At 43.4% G+C, this 21461-nt stretch overlaps 1 protein-coding gene across 6 annotated transcripts in view; it reads right to left on the bottom strand.

The window, feature by feature from the left end:
• PALM2AKAP2 (PALM2 and AKAP2 fusion) overlaps positions 1-21461 on the bottom strand; it is a 554929-nt gene that overhangs the window by 121310 nt on the left and 412158 nt on the right. The window contains exon 1 of one of the 6 annotated variants that reach the window (XM_010365580.2): positions 1657-1881. The exons of the other annotated variants lie outside the window; for them this stretch is intronic. The gene's annotated coding sequence lies outside the window, so the exon portion shown is untranslated. Of the gene's footprint in view, positions 1-1656; positions 1882-21461 lie in introns of those variants that run through there. 6 annotated transcript variants of the gene reach the window in all.

The following is a 21461-nucleotide window of genomic DNA, read 5'->3' as shown; positions in this document are numbered from 1 at the left end:
TTGAAACACTCTTTAGGCCAAGTCTTTATGTTTAAAGAAACAGAGTAAACTCCTTACTGGATACACCTCATTTCTAGACATGTTATTATGAAATTGTATTCATGAATGTTGGGGAAGCTGCCAGACTGGAAGAAAGAGAAGTTTAGTTAAATTTAAATTAAGAACATTTCCAGAAAGACAAGTGTGATGCTTAAATGAACTCTAATCAGAACAAAAGACAAGGAAGCAAATTCCCTGAGATCCCAATGGTGAGAGGAGTTTGTACTCATGCAGTCTCCAGGAGCCTGTGAAACGTGAATTGAGATAGAAGAGCACTTCCTGGGAGACATGGGCTTGTTCACAGATTCCAAGATGCAGTACAGAGAGAGGCGTATAGACTTATGAGTAGGTGAAGTTTCTTTTCAAAGAGAAATATTATACATTTATGAAGTCTTCCCAAATCACCTGCGCTGCATTTAAAACTGCTACAGGGAAGGGTAGTGATATGTCAAAGTCTGATCTGACCACGCAGCCTATCAGAGCCAAAACCCTGCTACCCTACACGGGAAACTGGCTTTCCTGGGTCTAGAGGGGGAATCCACCATCTCTCTAAACAAGTCACCTCCCAGACGCCTTCTTTGTGGGTCGGGTCCCGCGGGCTGGTGAGCGCCTGGCATCCGGGTTGGAGAGCTCGGCAGCCCGGCTGCACGCCGTCTCGCCCTTTGCCTTCAGTCCTCACCCGGCTACCCAGCGCCACAGCTCCCTGCTGCGGGATTCCGGCTCTCTCGGGCTCCGTTTTACTCCCCTCCCGTCCACTCCGTTTCTCTGGGATTTCTCGGGGCCAGCAGTGTCTCCTTGCTGTGGCCCTTGCGGGCGCGCCTCTACGGACATTACAGGCACGGCTTGCCCAGTGCTCTCCCCCACGGTCTGCTCCTCCCATACCCCAGAGTGTCCCCAAGAAGGGCCCACAGAGACGCAAACTCCGGCTTTATCCCGGATAAGATACCACATTCTAACTGCTGAGGTCCCAGCCTCAGGTCGAACTGGCTCAGCTCGGACCCGGACCGCGTTCTTCCTCCCAGGGCAGAAGAGGCTGATGGCTCCTCCTGCATCATCTCCCGAGTTCAGCTCCCTGGACCCTATTCCGAAAGACTCCGGCTGGGGCCGGGGCCGGGTCCTTCCTGACTTCAGTCTCTCTGAAAAGTTCAGGACTTGCGAAAATGCCCCCGGCTCTACCACCCAAAAGGCAGGACCCACGCCTTCCTTGCGAGCTAGAAGGAACGGCTGCACCTCCCAGTGCTCCCGGGGCAGGAGACGCGGCCACGACCACATTTGATTTCACTGCTTTTCCTGAAAAGAACACACACAGCCCAGCTCTGTGTGTATGCAGGGGTAAGCTGAGTCCTGCGTTTATTTTTTAAAGCATATATAAGTGATAAGCATCGAACAAAGTAGCCAAAGGCTTGGCCCTCCCACAAACCTAGGAATTCAAATCCACATGGCCACAGCCCCTCCACCCGGGCCCTCTCCCAGCACACGCTCCGCTCGACAAGGGCCACAAAAAGCCCTTTAAAAGCCCGCGGTGCTTCCGAGGACTCCCAGATCTCCAGCCCTTCCTCGACCACCCCTTCCTCACACCCGAGGACACTCCAGCCCCGCCCCAGCTTGGACACCCACCTCTGGGCTTCGGCTCCCGGAGGCGCAGTCCTGGGGCTCTGCTCCAGCGCCGCGCGGCCGCTGCCTCCCGCTCCAGGGGTCCAGGAGACTCCGGGGGAAGGCGAGCGGCAGCCCCGGGCTGGGGCCAGCGCATCTGCAGGGAGTGGCGGCCTCGGGGCGCGCTGGAGGGCGAGGAGCTCCGCCCGCCCACTCCCGGGGCCCGCCCCTTCCCCGCCCCCTCGCTTCCCCTCCCCCTCGCTTCCCCTCCAGTAGCCCAGCGCCCAGGGGCCGTCCTCCCCTCTCCTCCCCTCTCCTCCCCTCCCCTCTCCTCCCCATCCACCCACATCTTCTCCTCTCAGCGACTTCGGCGGAATCTATGCACAAACCAAGAAATGAATGAATGGAGAGACTGGAGGGAGGGAAAGACGGAGGGATGGATGAGGCGCGCAAAGCTGAGTATTTCCTAACTCAGGGGAATGCTGTGCCTGGGTATGTGGATACTTGTTAGCGCACGGGGCTTTGGGGCGGGGTGGCGTGTCACTGTGTATACACGTGGACGTGTGTTGGTGTACACATTTGTGTGCATGAGCATATGTGGAAGTGTGTGAGTGCCTGTGTGCGCTTAAATGCCAGGAGCTACTGAGTTCCCACTCAGGCGGGGAGAGAGCCCCTTGTCCCTTACCTAGCACCACGACTGTCCTTAGGGTCAGAGCGACCCCCGGAACTGGTTGCGAAGTGCGTCTTTGTGGCAGTAATGGTGTCGCCGCGTGTTTGGGGACTCCCCCGATGGGGTTCCGAGGCTGAGGTGTGGATAGAGATGCTTCCAACTCACTGGCTCGCCAGAGCCTTCCTGCTGCCCTCCGTGTAGTGGCAGCCGGTGGCCCGGGGTCAGAGCGCGTGTGCTAACAAAGCCAGCCGAGGGGGAAGGAGGCAGCGGATCTGCAGACTGGGGCTGTATTAGGCGGGTGGCCAGCCATCCCTCACTCTTGAGACGTCTGAAATTTCAGTCTCTCATCCCCTCCCCCACATGAATATTTAAATAATGTTAATGACCCTTTGAAAATGAACCGTCTGGAAATCCTGAGAGAGGACACGCACACACAAACAGCCCACCTAGAGAGCAACACTTATCAAAAGCAAGCTGTGGACTTACTCTGCTGTAGGTGGCGACATTCATTCTCAGCAGAGGAAGATCACAAAAGTCAGATTTCTTGAATTCAGCTTTGCCATAGGCATGATTTTTCCAGTAATTCTCTCTCCCCAGCTTTGCAAGTCGCCCTTGCACTCTCAGTTAGATTTCCACCCTAGGGCAGTCTGCTGTTTTCCCCACCCCTTGACAAGGCCCTGGGTTGCTCTTCTGGGAGTCAATTTTACATGTCAAACACAGCAGGGAAAGACAATAGCTATGGACTGATTCTACTTTCCTAACCCACTGAGGTCCCTGATTTCCAATACAAAGAAATGATACCCTTGGGAACTACCCTGAAAGCCCATCCAGGCTAAGGGCACCATAAATAGCACCTCCAGAGAAAAGCCCTTTTCCCTGCCTTGAGCTCTATTCACACTTTCACCCAAGGAAGAGGATGAAGTCTACAATGGGACATCAGCTGTTCTCAGGGTTCCTGAATGTCAAGAGGCTCCTTTTTCTCGGTATTTGGAAATGGTTTCACCATCCTTTTCACCTGTTTGTCTCTTATACTGTTGAATTTCAATAGAATTTACTGACCAGTGCTCAGACATGACAGAGCTTCAGCCTTGACTCAACTTTTTCTTCCTTCCTTCCTTTTCCTTCTTTTCTTCCTTCCTTTTCATTTTTTTCTCCTCATGTCTCCGATTTAAGGAATTAAATGCTTGGGTGCCCTACATACTGATCTATTTTTAACATTTTAATATCATGTGAAAAACTCACATTAAAATGAGTGTGCTTGGGTATCAGTTATTTATTTATATGGACCATAGACTCTCTAAGGAAGAATTTTAGAATTACATCAGATGTGAGATGTTATAAACAGTATCATGGCAGGTACTTCATCACTCTCCTCTCATATTTTCCTAAATGTGAATAAGTGTAAAATTTACAAACAAAATTAGTTTCATTATTAGAAAGAGTAAAGCAGGTCATCCTTTTAGTCATAACCACATCACCCCATATTTTACAATATTCTGATTTTTCTCCAGAGCACTAATCACCATCTTTCATATGATAGTATTTACTTGCTTGTTTCTTGTCTGTCTTACCCTACTAATGTGTAATCTACATGAGTACAAGTCCTGGTCTCTTTTGTTAATTTCTAGATGCCTAGAGCTTGGCATAGAGTAGGTGCTCATTAAATATTTGTTGTTGAAGCTTGGGGCGGTGGCTCACGCCTGTAATCCCAGCACTTTGGGAGGCCGAGGCAGGCGGATCACCTGAGGTCGGGAGTTCGAGACCAGCCTGACCAACGTGGAGTAACCCCGTCGCTACTAAAAATACAAAATTAGCCGGGCGTGGTGGCACATGCCTTCAATCCCAGCTACTCGGGAGGCTGAGGCAGGAGAATCGTTTGAACCTGGGAGGCGGAGGTTGCAGTGAGCCAAGATCGTGCCATTGCACTCCAGCCTGGGCAACAAGAGCAAACTGCATCTCAAAAAAAAAAAAAAAAAAAAAAAGATACCAACTTTATTCTGAATTGCTTCTTTACTAAAGCAATCTCAATGCTTTGTTAATATTAATTTTAAAGTTCTAGAATATTATTCAAAACCTATTAGGAATACTAATGTAGGAAAATATATGCTCAATAGATACTAATTTATAAGAACATTTGTTTTCTTCCATCTTCCAAATTATTAAAGAGGTAGCCATGATTAAATATTTTTAATATAAAAGGCTTGGTACATACCAGATGCTCAGAAATAGTTGTTTAATTTGTTCAATGAAATCCATGCAAGAGTATGAATGGCTGCATGCAAAAGTAAACACTGTTTTTAATTAACATTTTCTCATTTATTTTCTCCTAGGCCAGTGGTTCCCAATTGAGGGTGATTGAACTCCCCAGGGGACATTTTGGCAATGTCTAGAGACATTTCTTATTGTCACGATTAGAGGGGTTGCTACCGGCATCTACAGGACAGCGCCCCACCAACAAAGAATGATGGAGCCCTAAATGTCAGTAATGCTGAGGTTGAGATATCTTGCCCCAGAATTTTTCAAAGCCAGTACTTAAAGACCACAGATAGTAGGGCCACCTTGGTGCTTGTTAAAAAGGCAGATTCCGGCAGGGTGCGGTGGCTCACGCCTGTAATCCCAGCACTTTGGGAGGCCAAGGCAGGTGGATCACAAGGTCAGGAGTTCAAGACCAGCCTGGCCAAGATGGTGAAACCCCATCTCTACTAAAAATCTATAAAAATTAGCCAGGCGCGGTGGCAGGCGCCTGTAATCCCAGCTACTAGGGAGGCTGAGGCAGGAGAATCGCTTGAACCCGGGTTGCAGAGGTTGCAGTGAGCTGAGATTGTGCCACTGCACTCCAGACTGGGTGACAGAGAGAGGCTCTGTCTCAAAAAAAAAAAAAAAAGAAAAGAAAAGAAAAAAAAAAAAGGCACATTCCTGGGCTCCACCTTTACTGAACCAGGATGTGTGGGGCGGGGCCAATGAAACTGCGTTAACAGCTCCCAGATGATTCTTAAAAACACAAAAGTTTGGGAAACACTGGCAATGGGCAGGTTAGCTTTATCACCCGCTGCCAGCTCGTAGTTCATCACATCATATGTGTGTTAACGTAATAACGATTATTAGAGCTGAAAACATTTTATAATAAAAGAAGCATATTTACTCTCCTAGATGTACTTTAGGAGCCTATTTGAATAAAATAAATGGCTATTAATTATGTGAGAGAAATATAACTCGAACGTGTAAATGTTACGTGTTCCCGCAGGCCCTATACCATCAAGGGCACCAAATCTTCCATGGAAATTTTTTTTGTGGGGAGAGAAGATCAAGATTTCTTTCATTGTGGCCTAAGTCTACATTTTTACTCACATTGCCTCTCCCATGCTGCTGGCCCACTTTAAACTACACCCCTGAGAAAGAGTGGCCTCCAGGGGACCCAAGAAGTAGAATGTTCTTTCTAGAAAAACACACAAAGTAAAGAATAGCTTTCTGAGGAAGAAGTTAGCCTAGATACAGGTTCAGAGAAGCTCTTCTCCCTCTCTCCCCAAACTGAGCAAAATGAACTAAATCCAGCAAATAATAATGATCTAGCAGTAGACACATGCCCCAAACTTAGAGAACAGTAGAAGCTGAAAAATAGACTTATAAGTGTCTCAGAGAACTGATCTGAAAACCAGAAGGTGGGGGCAAGACAGTGCATCATAAAAGGGAATTTACTATTTCCTCCTCCTAGCAAGGCGAAAGACCAAAAAGTATCAGCTGGGAGTAATTCACAAGTGCTAAATGTGTCCCACAGAAAGTAAAGATTGGCTAGAAAATTAAAAAAAAAAAAAAAGTAAGAAAAAGAGGGAAGGCCGGATGCAATGGCTCACTCTTATAATCCCAACACTTTGGGAGGCTGAGGTGGGTGGATCACCTGAGGTCAGTAGTTTGAGACCAGCCTGGCCAACGTGGTGAAACCCCATCTCTACTGAAAATACAAAATTTACCTGGGTGTGGTGACAGGTGCCTGTAATCCCAGCTACTTGGGAGGCTCAGGCAGGAGAATCACTTGAACCCTGGAGGCAGAAGTTGCAGTGAGCTGAGATGAGGCCACTACACTTCAGCCTGGGCGACAGAGTGAGACTTCATCTCTCAAAGAAAGAAAAGAAAAGAAAAAGAAAAAGAAAAAGCAGGAAAAGCAAACAACAACAGAAACAAAAAGACTCACTCACACCAAATGAATAGCTCTATGTCCCTAGGGCTTTCCCACCAAACAGCGAGTGAGCTCACTGAAAAGTTAGCAGTAATCCCAAGCCCAGGGGCATCCTCATGGGATCAGATGCACCACTGAAAATTTCAGAGAAGAAACAAACTGGGGGAAATATTTGCAACATATATGACAGTGAGTTACTATTCCTCATATGTGAAGAGTTTTTGCAAATCAATAAGAAAACTGAAGAAAACTACAAACTCAATAGGAAAAAAACAACCTGGGCTGGGTGTGGTGACTTACACCTGTAATCCCAACACTTTGGGAAGCCAAGGTGAGAGGATGACTTGAGCCCAGAAATTTGAGACCAGCCTGGGCAACATGGTGAGACCCCGTCTCTACAAAAAATAAAAAAGTTAGTGGGTGTGGTGACATGCTTGTGGTCCCAGCTGCTTGGGAGGCTGAGATGGGAGGATTGCTTGGACCCAGGAGGTCAAGGCTACAATTAGCCATGATGGTGCCACTGCACTCCAGCAGGGTGACAGAGTGAGACACTGTCTCCAAAAAAAAAAAAAAAAAAAAAAACACGTAGTTTACAGATAAATAAGTACAACTCACCCTTGAACTTGTGAAGAGATACTCAAACTCTTCATATTAAAGAAGTGCAAGTGAAATATTGGGCTAATTTTTTTTTTTTTTTTTTTTTTTTGCCTACAATATGAGTAAATATATAAAATACAAATACATATTTTTGGCAAGGGAATGATGAAAATCAAGTGATTATACTTTATTGATGAGCATACAGGTTGATAACAAATTGGTAAACCTGAAAGATAATTTAGAGAGAGAAAATGTTTATACACTTGAACCTGCAATTCATTTTTGGAATTCAGAAGTTTACAAAATCTCTCAAGTTGGATGAAAGACCAGAGTGGTGGAGAGGAGTCAGTAAACAAGAAATTCCAGATCACGGAGAGGGCCAAAAGAAAATATTTAACATACACTTTTAAAGTTGTTTGAGTGTTATGTTGTGATGTAAACACTTCTCGTAATCCCCTACACTTCTGATAACAGCATTTGTCTGGGGCAGCAAAGGCAAGGAAGGGGTTTGTGTGTGAGTTGGTGTGGGGTGAAGACCAGGCATAGGAGGCAAAATGAATGTAATGGTAAGAATTCAGAGGATGAACTCACGAGGACAGAGGGTAGAAGGATGGTTATCAGAGGCTGGGAAAGGTAGTGGGGAGGCAGGGTGTAGAGATGATTAATGGATACAAAAAAATAGCAAGAATGAATAAGACCTAGTATTTCCTAGCACAACAGGGTGATAATTTAATTTACATTTAAATTAAATTAATTGTCAAAAATACTTTAATTGTACATTTAAAAATAACTAAAACTATAACTGGATTGTTTGTAATACAAAGGAAAAATACTGGGGAGGTGATGGATACCCTATTTACTCTGATGTGATTATTTGTACATTACATGCCACCTACTATGTACCCACAAAAGTTAAAAAATAATTTTTAAAAAAGAATTCAGGCCGGGCGCGGTGGCTCAAGCCTGTAATCCCAGCACTTTGGGAGGCCGAGACGGGCGGATCACGAGGTCAGGAGATTGAGACCATCCTGGCTAACACGGTGAAACCCCGTCTCTACTAAAAAAAAAAACTACGAAAAACTAGCCAGGCGAGGTGGCGGCGCCTGTAGTCCCAGCTACCCGGGAGGCTGAGGCAGGAGAATGGCATGAACCCGGGAGGCGGAGCTTGCAGTGAGCTGAGATCCGGCCACAGCACTCCAGCCTGAGTGACAGAGCGAGACTCCGTCTCAAAAAAAAAAAAAAAAAAAAGAATTCAGAAGAAACAGGAAATCAGAACAACAAGTGTCTAGGAGAACTAATCCCAACCCATTGTGCCTCAAGATAAAAATCCATAAAAACAGTGGGGTGAGCATCAGACAACCTCCAATACTATGTTGGTAGGAGTGTAAGCAGGATATGGGATATTTAGTCTACTAATTCCTAGAATCTACAAAGATCATTTGCTCAACTAGTGGTTTTACACCATCCATATGGATGATTTGTATGTTTACGGATTTCCAAAGTAAGACATTTCTCAATGATCTCTGGTTCTTACTTAATGGCAAAAAGGTCATCTCTGGATCATCACCCCACTAATTTTTTTATTTTTTGTAGAGACGGGGTCTCACCATGTTGCCCAGGCTGGTCTCAAATTTCTGGGCGCAAGTCATCCTCCCGCCTTGGCTTCCCAAAGTGTTGGGATTACAGGTGTGAGCCACCACACCCAGCCCAGGTTGTTTTTTTCTATTAAGCCAATCATCATTGGCTTTTCTGTAGCAGGCATGATCCATCCATAGACTTTTTTTTTCTTTTTTTTTGAGATGGAGTTTTGCTCTTATTGCCTCGGCTAGAGTGCAATGGCACAATCTCAGCTCACCGAAACCTCCACCTCCTGGATTCAAGCAATTCTCCTCCCTCAGTCTCCTGAGTAGCTGGAATTACAGATATGTTTCACCACGGGAATTACAGATATGTTTCACCACGCCCGGCTAATTTTGTATTTTTAGTAGAGACCGGGTTTCTCCATGTTGGTCAGGCTGGTCTCGAACTCCCAACCTCAGGTGATCTGCCCGCCTTGGCCTCCCAAAATGCTGGGATTACAGGCTTGAGCCACCGCATCCGGCCCCCATAGACTATTTTAACCGTCAACTTTCAGAATGCACATGATCTAAGACTGGCATATGTTAGTCTATGGATTGTTTGCATTGACTTACAGTTGTGTTTTACATAATTAAAAACACCCTTCTAAACCATCTCTTCTCCAAGGGGTTGGCCTCTCCCTAAGATAAGGTGGTCAGCTTTTAAGATGTAAATTAGTGGTTTCCAGGTTGGCTTACATTGGGAGTAGCTCGAAAGCAAGAAAAGAAAATTTCCAGGTTCCTTTCTCTAAGTGATCCGGAGAGCAGGAATCTGTGTTTGCGTAAGCTTTCCATCTGATTCCATGACAGCCTGGTTTGGGAACCACCGGAGGCGGACACAGTCACCCTTACTTGAAGAAAGGACAAAGAAGCAAACATAGCAACACGGATGGTGTCATAGGAGAACACTTGGCTCTCGGACTGTGTTTACTGTGGTTCTTAGCCTAGTTTGTGGTTCCTGCTTTTCCTTTATTTCCTCTCCAGGGTCTCTGGCTTCCTGTGGCCAAGTAAGTTTCTTTCCTGCCTGTTCCACATTTATTTCCTTTCCCTGCATCCTCACACTTGGCCTCTCCTCTGCCAAACCCTTTAACATAAGGAAATAGTGACCTGATTATATTCGCTGCAGCTGCTTGAGGCTCTTTTTAAAAGACATTTAAAAACACCCATAAGAAACTTTCCAAAACCCAAGCAACATTTCCCCATGGAATTGTATACACTGTGTTCCAGACTGTAGCTGGGCTGTGCCTTCTCGACATTGACATAACATTGTACCACCCAAATTGCCCATTGTAATATACATGTAAATGGCACGAATATACTAATAAAAAAAAAAAACTATTCGAAACTAAAATCTTCAACAACAAAAAGCAGCATGGGAAGACCTGTGTTGGAAAGAGTGAAAAGTGGGTATCTATGTAGGAGAAAGACAGAGTTGGGAAATGAGAAAGACCACAGAGGACAGAGTCTCTTGGCGAGGAAAGCAAGATGGTACCTTGATTCCAGAGGCCTCAAATCTTGTGGAATAATGACAAGAATGTAGCCATGTATTACTTTGATAATAAACAGGAGCAAAGTCCTATGAGATCCAAGTTCTTTGGTTCTTGGCTGAGACTTTTATCTCATTTAGCAACTGAAGCATTTAAAAAATCTAGTAAACACTCCAGAGTTCACGCTGTAATGGAGAGACAGCATACAACAAGGTACTCTTTAAGCATGGCACTGAAAACATAAAATATGCCTAATATACTTGGAATGTACACAGCTTGTTCACAGATAGAATGCTGGAAAACAGTGCCAACAGTGTGGAGTCCCAGAAGACTGCTTTCACTGAGTCAACCAAGTGAATTTCTTCTCATTAGGGACCTGTGTTTTAAATGCAAATCTATTTTTCTTTTCCAGTGGTGCTTAATTTCTCTTCAATTTTAGATAAAACAGGAAATTATTTTTTAAAAATATTTTTTAAAAATAGGACTGTAACATTTTCCTAGTAATTTGCAAGTGTTTCCCTCAGAACTTTTAAGCACAGGCTGTTAATTTAAGGGAAGAACCATAAGGATTTTTCAGTCATATCAGGGGGAAAAGGACCACATCTTGAGATTTTAAATTTTAAGAATTCTGATTCTCTCATAGATAGTCTTTGTGCTAGTCTCTGATTTGCTTGTCAAATGTTTTAGTATTGAGAACTATCCAATGAGAAAATGGGCTTTTTCCTTCTAGTATACTGAACAGATTAAATGACTTTCCTAGCGTTAAGAATAAGTTAATTACTTCTCTAAGTAACCATTACAATTATAAGGTGTTAAGATCATTTAAATACGGAGAATAATAATAGCTTCTATAGTATATTAAAAGCCTCTGTTAGATTGGGACCATGGCCAACATAAAATCACTTTAGAAACCACAACAGCTTATGATACAATCAACTAAAGTACCCATACCCATATTGTTTTTGAAGAGTTTTCAACTCGTTAACACCTTCTTTATAGCTCCCTCTCCCTCTCCTGTCTTCTCCTCTCCTTCCTTCCTTTGTACTTCCTTTCTTTGTATTCTCCTGTCTTCCTTCTCTCCTTCCTTCATTTCTTCCTTCCCTCCTTCCCTTCCTTCCTTTTCTTTTTAGACTACTGTCTAGTTAATTTTAGGAGCAAGCATTGCAAACTCAAATACCTTAGGAAGCCAGACAGATAACATAAATGAGTAAAACTGCCAGGTATCAGAAACAGTTTGTGACTCCTATAAAGGGCTCAGGCATTGAGGAGTCCAAGTGCTGACTGCTAAGTAAGGCATAGAGTTGTTGAGATGAGATAGGTGAGCACTTAGATGAGAACTGTGGGTTCAGATAGGTGCTGCTGCTGTTGCTGCTGCTACTATGTTTGACTTGGGAATTTTCTTTACATCCTTGGGATGGGTGAAGGCATATCAAAATGTTAGAGACATGAAAGTTAGAACTAGGAGGAAAGTTACATGTCGGTCAAGTCATTTTTTTCTCATTTTACGGTATAGCAACATGTCAGTAAAAAACAGAGAGCCAGAAGACCTGGATTGGAATCCTGACCTGTCACTTACTGGCTGTGTGACCTTAGGAAAATTGCTCAGCCTCGCCATCCCTCCCTTCTCATCTCCTCTAGGACATTGTTCCAGCAATTTTATGCTTCCCAAAACATGAATTTTCTTTCACCTTATCAAATATGCTGTGATTTGTTCTATCAAAAAATTTTTTCATGTGCACACAGTTAACAACACTGTACTAAATGAACACTTTAAGAGGGTAGATTGTATATTATGCATTTTCTTCTTAAAATTATTTATTTATTGAGATAGGGTCTCACTCTGCCGCCAGGGCTAGAGTGCAGTAGCACGATCATGGCTCACTGCAGCCTCAACTTCCTGGGCTCAAGTGATCCTCCCACCTAAGTCTCCTGAGTAGCTGGGTCTACAGGCATGTGCCAGCATGCCTGGCTAATTTTTATATGTTTGGAGAGACAAGATTTCCCCACATTGCACAGGCTAGTCTTGAACTCCTGGGCTCAAGCAATTCCCTGTGTTGGCTTCTCAAATTGCTGGGTTACAGAAGTGAGCCGCCACCACACTCGGTCAATGTTATTAGTGTTTTCTATGACAATAATTTTTCTTTTTTTTTTTTTTTTTTTGAGACGGAGTTTCACTCTTGTTGCCCAGGCCGGAGTACAGTGGCATGATCTCGGCTCACTGCACCCTCTGCCTCCCAGGTTCAGGCAATTCTCCTGCCTCAGCCTCCCAAGTAGCTGGGATTACAGGTGCCCACCACCATGCCTGGATAATTTTTTTGTATTTTTAGTAGAGACGGGGTTTCACCATGTTGGGCAGGCCGGTCTCGACCTCCTGACCTAAGGTTATCTGCCCACCTCGGCCTCCCAAAGTGCTAGTATTACAGGCATGAGCCACTGCGCCCAGTCTATAATTTTTTTTTTTTTTTTTTTTTTGAGACAGAGTCGCGCTCTGTCGCCCAGGCTGGAATGCAGTGGTGCAATCTCGGCTCACTGCAACCTCCGCCTCCTGGGTTCATGCCATTCTCCTGCCTCAGCCTCCCGAGTAGCTGGGACTATAGGCACTAGCCACTACGCCCGGCTAATTTTTTGTATTCTTTAGTAGAGACGGGGTTTCACTGTGTTAGCCAGGATGGTCTCCATCTCCTGATGTTGTAATCCACCCGCCTCGGCCTCCCAAAGTGTTGGGATTACAGGTGTGAGCCACCGCATCCGGCCTACAATAATTTTTTTTAAGAGAAATTCTCTTGATCCTACCACCTCAATTCTCTGTTTCCCCTTAAAGCAAAAGTTCTTAAAAGAGATGGTTTTCACCAAGACACCACTTGTCAAAGTCATCAGTGACCTTGAGGTTGCCAAACCCAGTGGTCATTTCTCCCAATTCACCTGACCTGATCTTTCAGCAGGATTTAACACAGGCCATCAGTGAGTCAGTCATATTTGAACATTTGAACTACTTTCTTCATTTGGCTTCCACAACACTTTCTTGATTCTCCTCAGAGCTCTCTGACCTTTTTTTCTTTCTTTTTTTTTTTAGACAGGGTCACTCTGTCACCCCGGCTGGAGTGCAATGGTACAATCACAGCTTACTGCAGCCTTGACCTGCCGGGCTCAAGCAATCCTCCCACCTCAGCCTTGGATGACAGGTGTGTGCTGCCTCACCTGGCTAATTTTTTAATTCTTTGTAGAGAGGGAGGTCTTGCTATGCTGCCCAGGCTAGTCTCAAACTCCTGGGCTCAAGCGATCCTGCCACCTTGAGGACCTCCCAAAGTGCTGGGATTATAGACATGAGCAACTGTGCCCAGTCTCACTGACCATCTTTCTTAGTCCTCTTTTAGGGTTCTTCCTCAGTTTCCAAATCTTTAATTTGGGATGAGCAATAACTTGGGCTTGATCCCTTCTATCCCTCAGGCCATTCTCTCTGTGATCTCATCCAGTCAATGGCTGTGCACAGGTGAATCCCAAATTTATATGTCAGCCTATTTTCTCCATGGAACTCCAGACTCATACTTAACCTCTCCACTGGATGCCTAGAAGGCATTTTTAAATTACAAGTATATTGCAAATTCCTGATTTCCTCTCAAAATCTCCTCCTCCTATAGTCTTGCCCACCTTGTTAAAGACAGGTCATCCTTTTAGCCATAACCACATCACCCCATATTTTACAATATTCTGATTTTTCTCCAGAGCACTAATCACCATCTTTCATATGATAGTATTTACTTGCTTGTTTCTTGTCTGTGTTACCCTACTAACGTGTAATCTACATGAGTACAAGTCCTGGTCTCTTTTGTTAATTTCTAGATGCCTAGAGCTTGGCATAGAGTAGGTGCTCATTAAATATTTGTTGTTGAAGCTTGGGGCGGTGGCTCACGCCTGTAATCCCAGCACTTTGGGAGGCCAAGGTGGGTGGATCACCTGAAGTCAGGAGTTTGAGACCAGCCTGACCAACGTGGAGTAACGCCGTCCCTACTAAAAATACAAAATTAGCTGGGTGTGGTGGCACATGCCTGTAATCCCAGCTACTCGGGAGACTGAGGCAGGAGAATTGCTTGAACCTGGGAGGCAGAGGTTGTGGTGAGCTGAGATCATGCCATTGCACTCCAGCCTGGGCAAGTAGAGTGAAACTCTGTTTCAAAAAAACAAACAAAAAATATTTGTTGAAAAAAAAATGGAAGATCCCAGTGTTCATGTAGCTTACATCCTAATACAGCATGGATAATGAGGTAAGATAAACAATAAGCAAGAGAAGAATGTCATAGATAGCGGGAAAGAAAATCAAAGGCCAATTGAATTCACTCATGCAGATACATGAAATGCATTATGTGTCAGGAGGTGGTAATTGTTATAAAGAAAACTAAAACAGAGTAAAGGGATAGATATTGATGGCAGTAGGAGGTGAGTACTATTTTATATAATGTGGTCAAGAACAGACTCTTTACTGCGGCGACATTTGAGCAGAGATCTGGAGAAAGGAAGGAAGTGAGCCAGGGAGATATCAAGGGGAAAAGCATTCTAGCACAGGGAACAGCAGGTGTGGGGACCCTGAGCAATCATCTTTGGAGCAGCCAGGAGGACTTCAGAGCCGAGAAAGGAGGGGTGAGAGAAGACTGGCAGTGAGCCAGACCATAAGGTCCTTGCAAACCTTGATAAGTACTTTGGATTCTTTATTTTCCTGAATAAGATGAGAAACCACTGCATTATTTCAAGCAGATAAATGACTTGATTTGGTTTAGATGTTTAAAAGATCACTGTGGCTGCTGCTGGGTGGAGTCTGTTACAGAAAGGGAAAGGAGTGGCCAGGAGACCACTTAGAAGCTATTGTAATAACCTGGGCAAGAGATGACAATGGCTGAAAGCAGAATGGTAATGGTGTGTGGTGACATCAATGGTGAAATCAGATTCCAGACATAACTGGAAGCGGAAGCTGCACCAGGGACATGACACATGGCACAAAGCATTGGCCTCAGAAGGCATTCAACACATAATTAGCAGGTGCATGCCCAAATACTTCTTATTTTCATTACAACAAAGTGTTCTTATTAACTAGTTCCAAAAAACTCCCACTTGATCAGGGCTTCTAGGAAGTTTCTTTTAAAAAACAAAGTACCAACTCACCAAAGCACCTTTGGGTAAAGTAGGTCTTACAATGTAGGCAGAAAAAAAATGCACTTGTAAAACACTAAACAAACTAGATTTTCCCATAAGTCGATTTAGTGTTTCATTTGAAAGGATCACATTGACCCTTAAATTTCTAACATTAACCATCAGCGAATTCAATTGGCCTTTCATTTTTCTCTCCTATTATCTATGGCATTCTTTTCCCTTTAATTCCGAAATCATAAACACAGCTATTTTCAGACATGTCACTTATACAAAGAATATATGGTGGCCGGGCGCGGTGGTTCACGCCTGTAATCCCAGCACTTTGGGAGGCCGAGGCGGGCGGATCACGAGGTCAGGAGTTTGAGACCAGCTTGGCCAACATGGTGAAATCCCATCCCTACTAAAAATACAAAAATTAGCCGGGCATGGTGTGGGCACCTGTAATCCCAGCTACTCAGGAGGCTGAGGCAGGAGAATCTCTTGAGCCTGGGAAGCAAAGGTTGCAGTGAGCTGAAATCGCACCACTGCACTCCAGCCTGGGCAACAAAACTCTACCTCAAAAAAAAAAAAAAAGAAAAAAAACAAAGAACACATGGCTTGATAGTTATTGGATTCTCTCCATAGGGAAAGCATCCGCTATGGTCTTTTCTATGCTGTGGATCTGAATTCCAAGTAAATGGCTAGTTGTAAAGTTACCTGACTCTGCATTCCCCAAGAAACATGCAAAAGAGGCTGGACGTGGTGGCTCATGCCTGTAATCCCAGCACTTTGGGAGGCCGAGGTGGGTGGATCACCTGAGGTCGGGAGTTTGAGACCAGCCTGAACAACACGGAGAAACCCCATCTCTACTAAAACTGCAAAATTAGCCAGGTGTGGTGGCGCATGCCTATAATCCCAGCTACTTGGGAGGCTGAGGCAGGAGAATAGCTTGAGCCCGGGAGGCGGAGGTTGTGGTAAGCCAAGATCACACCATTGCACTCCAGCCTGGGCAACAGGAGCGAAACTCCATCTCAAAAACAAAAGAAAAGAAAAGAAAAAAAAAGAAAGAAAGAAACATGCAGAAGAGCACTTCGGGATCACAGACAAGAGGTATCCTGGCACTGTGGTTAGTGGACTATGCTAACCACATGAAGAATGCTAGGAATGAAGGCAGAACGCTCGTTCTTCCACTGATTCTGAGCAGGACCTTCCACAGGTTACTTTACCTTCCTGTGCCTCAAATTCCTAGTCTTTAAAATAAGAACAAATGTATAGTATCCATCTCATGTGTTCGTGGAACGCATTGGATAAGTTCATGCTTATAAAGGCCACAGAATATACCTTTTAGATTCTCAACAGCTATGTGCTATTGTATTAATCTGTGCCAGTCTACTGGTTCACAGCCTGTCCAAAAAACCATAGTGGTCCTAGATCAGGTCCATTCTTGATTAATTCTTGCTCCCAGGATCATAACTATTTTACTGTCATTACATTTTATTTAAAATAATTTTTGATTCTAAAAGAAACATTTACTCATTACACAGAGAAGCAATAAAACTGTGGACTCTGAAATATTACAAACCTGGAATTGAACTCTGACTCTGCTCTTCCAGAATTTGTGACCTTATGTAGTCTTTACCTTCTCAAAGTGTCGATTTCTTCATCTGCACAATGGGACAAAAAATGGTACCTATCTCATGTTGTCATTTTGAGTGTTAAAGAGAGTAATGCAGGTAAAGTATTTAACACAGTGCCTACCCCACAGTAAACACTGGGAAAAAGAAAGGGAGTGAAGGGAGAGAAGGAAAGAGAGGAACAGAAAATAGGAAGAAGTCAATGACTGTTATAGGATAGAAAGTTTAGTAAAAGACACACGAAGGAGAAAGGTTCATTTTAGTAAACTGTCAAATACTTTGGAAAATGCTTAGAAACAGAATGCATATTTTTATTTAAAAGAGAAAAAGATTTGTTGTGTCTTTTGCAATACCATTCCTCTTAAAAGGGATTTCCTATGTCACTCATGGGATACACTTAATATAAACTTAGAAGTTTTTTCATATTTGGGATTTGTTTATATTTTCTTTGCAAGAACCAACTCAAACACACTAAGAATAATAAAAAGAATAATTCTTAGTGGATGAATGTCTATTTCTCAACTTAAATAAGGTTTTGTCTCCAAAATTTCAAAATGACTTATTCACATTAATTTGAAAAGTGAGACCAAAAATTTGACCCTGCTTAAATATGGTATGCTGCATATGACACAACATTCAATACATAAATAAATAAATTTACAAATTTATTTATTTATTTTTAATAGAAATAGGGTCTCCTTCTGTCACCCAGGCTAGAGTGCAGTGGTAGGATTGTGGCTTACTGCAGCCTCATCCTTCCAGGGTCAAGTGATTCTCCCATCTGTCTCCTGAGTAGCTGAGACTACAGGCGCACACCACCACACCTGGCTAGTTTGTTTTTTTCTTTAAGTAGAGATGATGTTTTGCCAAGTTGCCCAGGCTGGTCTCTAACTCCTGAGTTCAAGCAATCCTCCTGCCTCAGCTCCCAAAGTGCTGCGATCACAGGTGTAAGCTACCACGCCTGGCCAATAAGCTGATTTTTTTTTTATCCAAAAGTTAACAAAGGCTGTATTATTAGTGGCATAACACAGACATGCAGACATCTTAGAAAAAACTAAAAGAAGAAACTGTCTTAAGCTCCAGTATGATGGGTGCAGTAGTCTCTTAAGTAATACTGCAGAACACTTGTATCCTTAATTTCTCCAGATTCAAAGAAAGCTCTACCTTTTTTTTTTTTTTTTTTTTTTACTGTAAGCTAAGCTTTCCTTATTTGCTGAAAAGGCTGTTCAGTTTTATCATATTCATGAATCACTGCAGGAGAATAATAATGAGAAACGTAATCAGAATGCTAACAGGATGAAGACTCATGGACAAGCCTGAAGAACAACTCATTCTCAAAGATGAAAATCAAATCTTATCCCACTAGGTAAACTCCAGCTCTGCATTGGAAGAATGAATGCAAACAGAACTACACAAAAGCCCCCATATTGATCAGGACTGTGAAGCAAGGAAGACCTTCTTAGCATGTCTCCATACCAGCATCATCTCTTTATTCTCCAAGGTGAAGCACTGTGACATAGTCATGAAGACCTAGTGCTGTCTGGGTGAGACCTAGGCTCCAGCACGCCTTGTCTGTGTGAACTTAGACAAGTTACTTAATCTCTCTGCACCTTGTTTTCTCTGTAAATGGAGATATCCTAGTACCCAACTCATAGGGTTGTGGTAAGAATTAAATAACAGAATACCCTAAGCACCCAGAGCAGTACCCGACACATGGGAAGTTCTCAATACATGTGAGCTACTATCTCATTATTCATTTTATTAAACTGAATTTCACTAGAAAATGCATGCTGTTGGAGATCAAAACTCATAATCTGGTGGGGCGCAGTGGCTCACACCTGTAACCCAGCACATTGGGAAGCTGGGGTGGGCGGATCAGTTGAGGTCAGGAGTTCGAGACCAGCCTGGCCAACATGGTGAAACCCCGTCTCTACTAAAAATACAAAAATTAGCCAGGCATGGTGGCACACACCTGTAATCCCAGCTACCCAGGAGGCTGAGACACAAGAAACACTTGAACTTGGGAGGTGGAGGTTGCAGTGAGCCGAGATGGCGCCACTGCACTCCAGCCTGGGCAACAAGGTGAGACCCTGTCTCAAAAAACAAAAATAAACCTCACAGTCTGTGAGCAGATGGAAAGTATGATGACAGATCCAATACCCTACCCTCTAGCCCAGATCCCTTTGGGAGACGGAGTGGGACCTGCAGCTGCTGGTACCTTTTCCTTTTCAGAAACAGACATAAAAATGCTGAGATAAAATAAATGTCACATCTCCACTGACTCATTTCTGAGGAAGAAGTAGTTGTTGCAATGATAGTAAAGCATAAGTGACCTCAAAAGAGACTGGCTTGTGGTATGCAGACCTATCAGTGGCCTGCTCTGCTAGCCAGTGAATCAAGCATCTTGCAATGAGCATGTCATCCTTTTACATACAATTTACATGTATGTCATGATTTTTACCAAGTGTGTTTTTTACTACTAAGTTTTCACTACAACAAAAAGGGCAAGGGGGCAGGCCATTAGTGAATGGGTAGGAGAAAGAGATGGGAAAGGCATTGGATAATTTATCAAGACGGGAGAACTAGATGCTCACTTCAACAATCTTCAATATTCATATGATACAGACAGATCATTTTTCCCATTGTTAGGGCTCAGAAACCTATATCCCCAAATGTGATGCTTTGATATGCTGAACCTGAAGAAGCCTCAAGGTCTTTCTGACCTCCCCTCATCCTATCTGTCAATCCTCTGTCTCTCCCCTAAGCACAGGATGAAGTGGTTCTGTGAAGTTCCCTTATTTGCCTAAAATCTTACCCTCCAGAGAAGAAAACAATTACCTCTGGTCTCTTCCTCGAGTTTTCATTAACTGAAACTCATAGAGCAGGAAGAAAGACTGAAGTCTGTCAACATATCTGAACAGATTTTGTCACAAATTGTTGTCTGTTCTGTGGGCCCAACAGACTTTGTCCCAGGTCACTGTTTGTTCTTCAAGCCCATTGAATTTCCCTAAAAATCATTTACTGCCCTCCCTGCTTCCTATCTCCACACTTCCTATCTCAATTTCCTTTAAGAAGAAGGAAGTATATAACCATCTGTACCCCATTGTGTGTAATTTTCTCTCTTTGCATACTAGTAAACTTCTATGCCATTTCTCCTATTAATCTGTCTAGTGTCAATTGATTTTTCAACGAAATTTCAGAGGGCAAAGGGAAAGTTTTCCCTTGGCTCCTACTCTAGGAATCTAACAACCTTTCCTGATAATTACGATCTTGATTTATGAGACCTCTCTGATACCTGACCAGTTGCAGAAGGACAAGGCTTATTGTAAGTGGCCACATGAGTTCTACCCAGGATTTCAGAAATATTTTGCAATCATTCCAAACCCTCAGGGACATGAATGGTAATTTATTCAGACATTAACTGGAGAGACAAACTGGTTCCCTGCCTAAATGGGAACCAGGTTGGCTACCTTCCAGTAGCACTGAAGACCAATAGTTTCTGCCACTGGGTTCTGTGTTTGGTTTGTGTGGCTTGGTTAAGACCAATAGTTTCTGTCACTGCGTTCTGTGTTTGGTTTGTGTGGCTTGATTCTTTCACAAGTCGTAGACTTTAGTACTTGCAAATGAACCTTGCTGCAAAACTAGTTGGATTGGGACAGATCATTCTCAAGAAAAGAGGCTTATCTGCAATCAGGCTCTGACATACTGAACTGCAACAAGTGACAATTTCTAGAGCTTTAGCATCATTAGTCATTCCCACTGCTGGAATGTTCAAAATGTGCATAGAAGGAAACAGACAGATGTCCTCAGGAAGCATTTGTGAATGTGTCAGAACTTTTGCTTGGAATATCCATGCCCCTGTCATCTATTTTAAGGTGACCACTCCACTCAGAGACAGGGAATTTTACCAAGTAGGAGTTGGTAAAAGCACAAGAGTATTTCATCAACATTTAAAAAATTGGGATGATGAAGCTATCTGCAGAAAATGAAATTAGGCTAACATTGATATCCCAACTAAAAAGAAGATCCTAGAATAAGGCTTCCAAAAAGTCATGATATACCCAGATTGAGGTAAAGGGTTTTTTGTTGTTGTTGTTCAAAAGAAAAAACAATCAAACAAACAGAGGGTAGTGTTTCTCATAGTTTCACTTCTTAGAGAAACCAATGAGGTACAAATCTTGGCATGAATCAGATTTGGATTCCTAGCAAAGAAGCGTATCAACGGATGTCCCTTGATAGGTTATCAGCATGTTACAGGTCCTCAAAGTATACATCTTTCTGGTTTAAAGCTTAATAAAATATATCATCATGTTTAAAATGAAAAAAAGTAAAATAAAAAAACAAACAAACAAACAAAAAAAGAACCCCAAACCACAAATAATCCCAAAGGACAATAATCAAAACACATTAAGCAGTTCCCTTCATCTCCTTTGCAACACTCCTCTTGCCTAGGGCCACTGGACTTGGCAAATAAAAATACAGAACACCAGTAAAATCTGAATTTCAGGTAAACAACAAATAATTTTTTAA

The sequence above is a fragment of the Rhinopithecus roxellana genome, chromosome 16 (genome assembly GCF_007565055.1).
Source record: "Rhinopithecus roxellana isolate Shanxi Qingling chromosome 16, ASM756505v1, whole genome shotgun sequence".
NCBI classification, from domain to species: Eukaryota; Metazoa; Chordata; class Mammalia; order Primates; family Cercopithecidae; genus Rhinopithecus; species Rhinopithecus roxellana.
The sequence above is the reverse complement of the archived record's forward strand: the minus strand, read 5'-3'. Positions and strand labels throughout refer to the sequence as shown.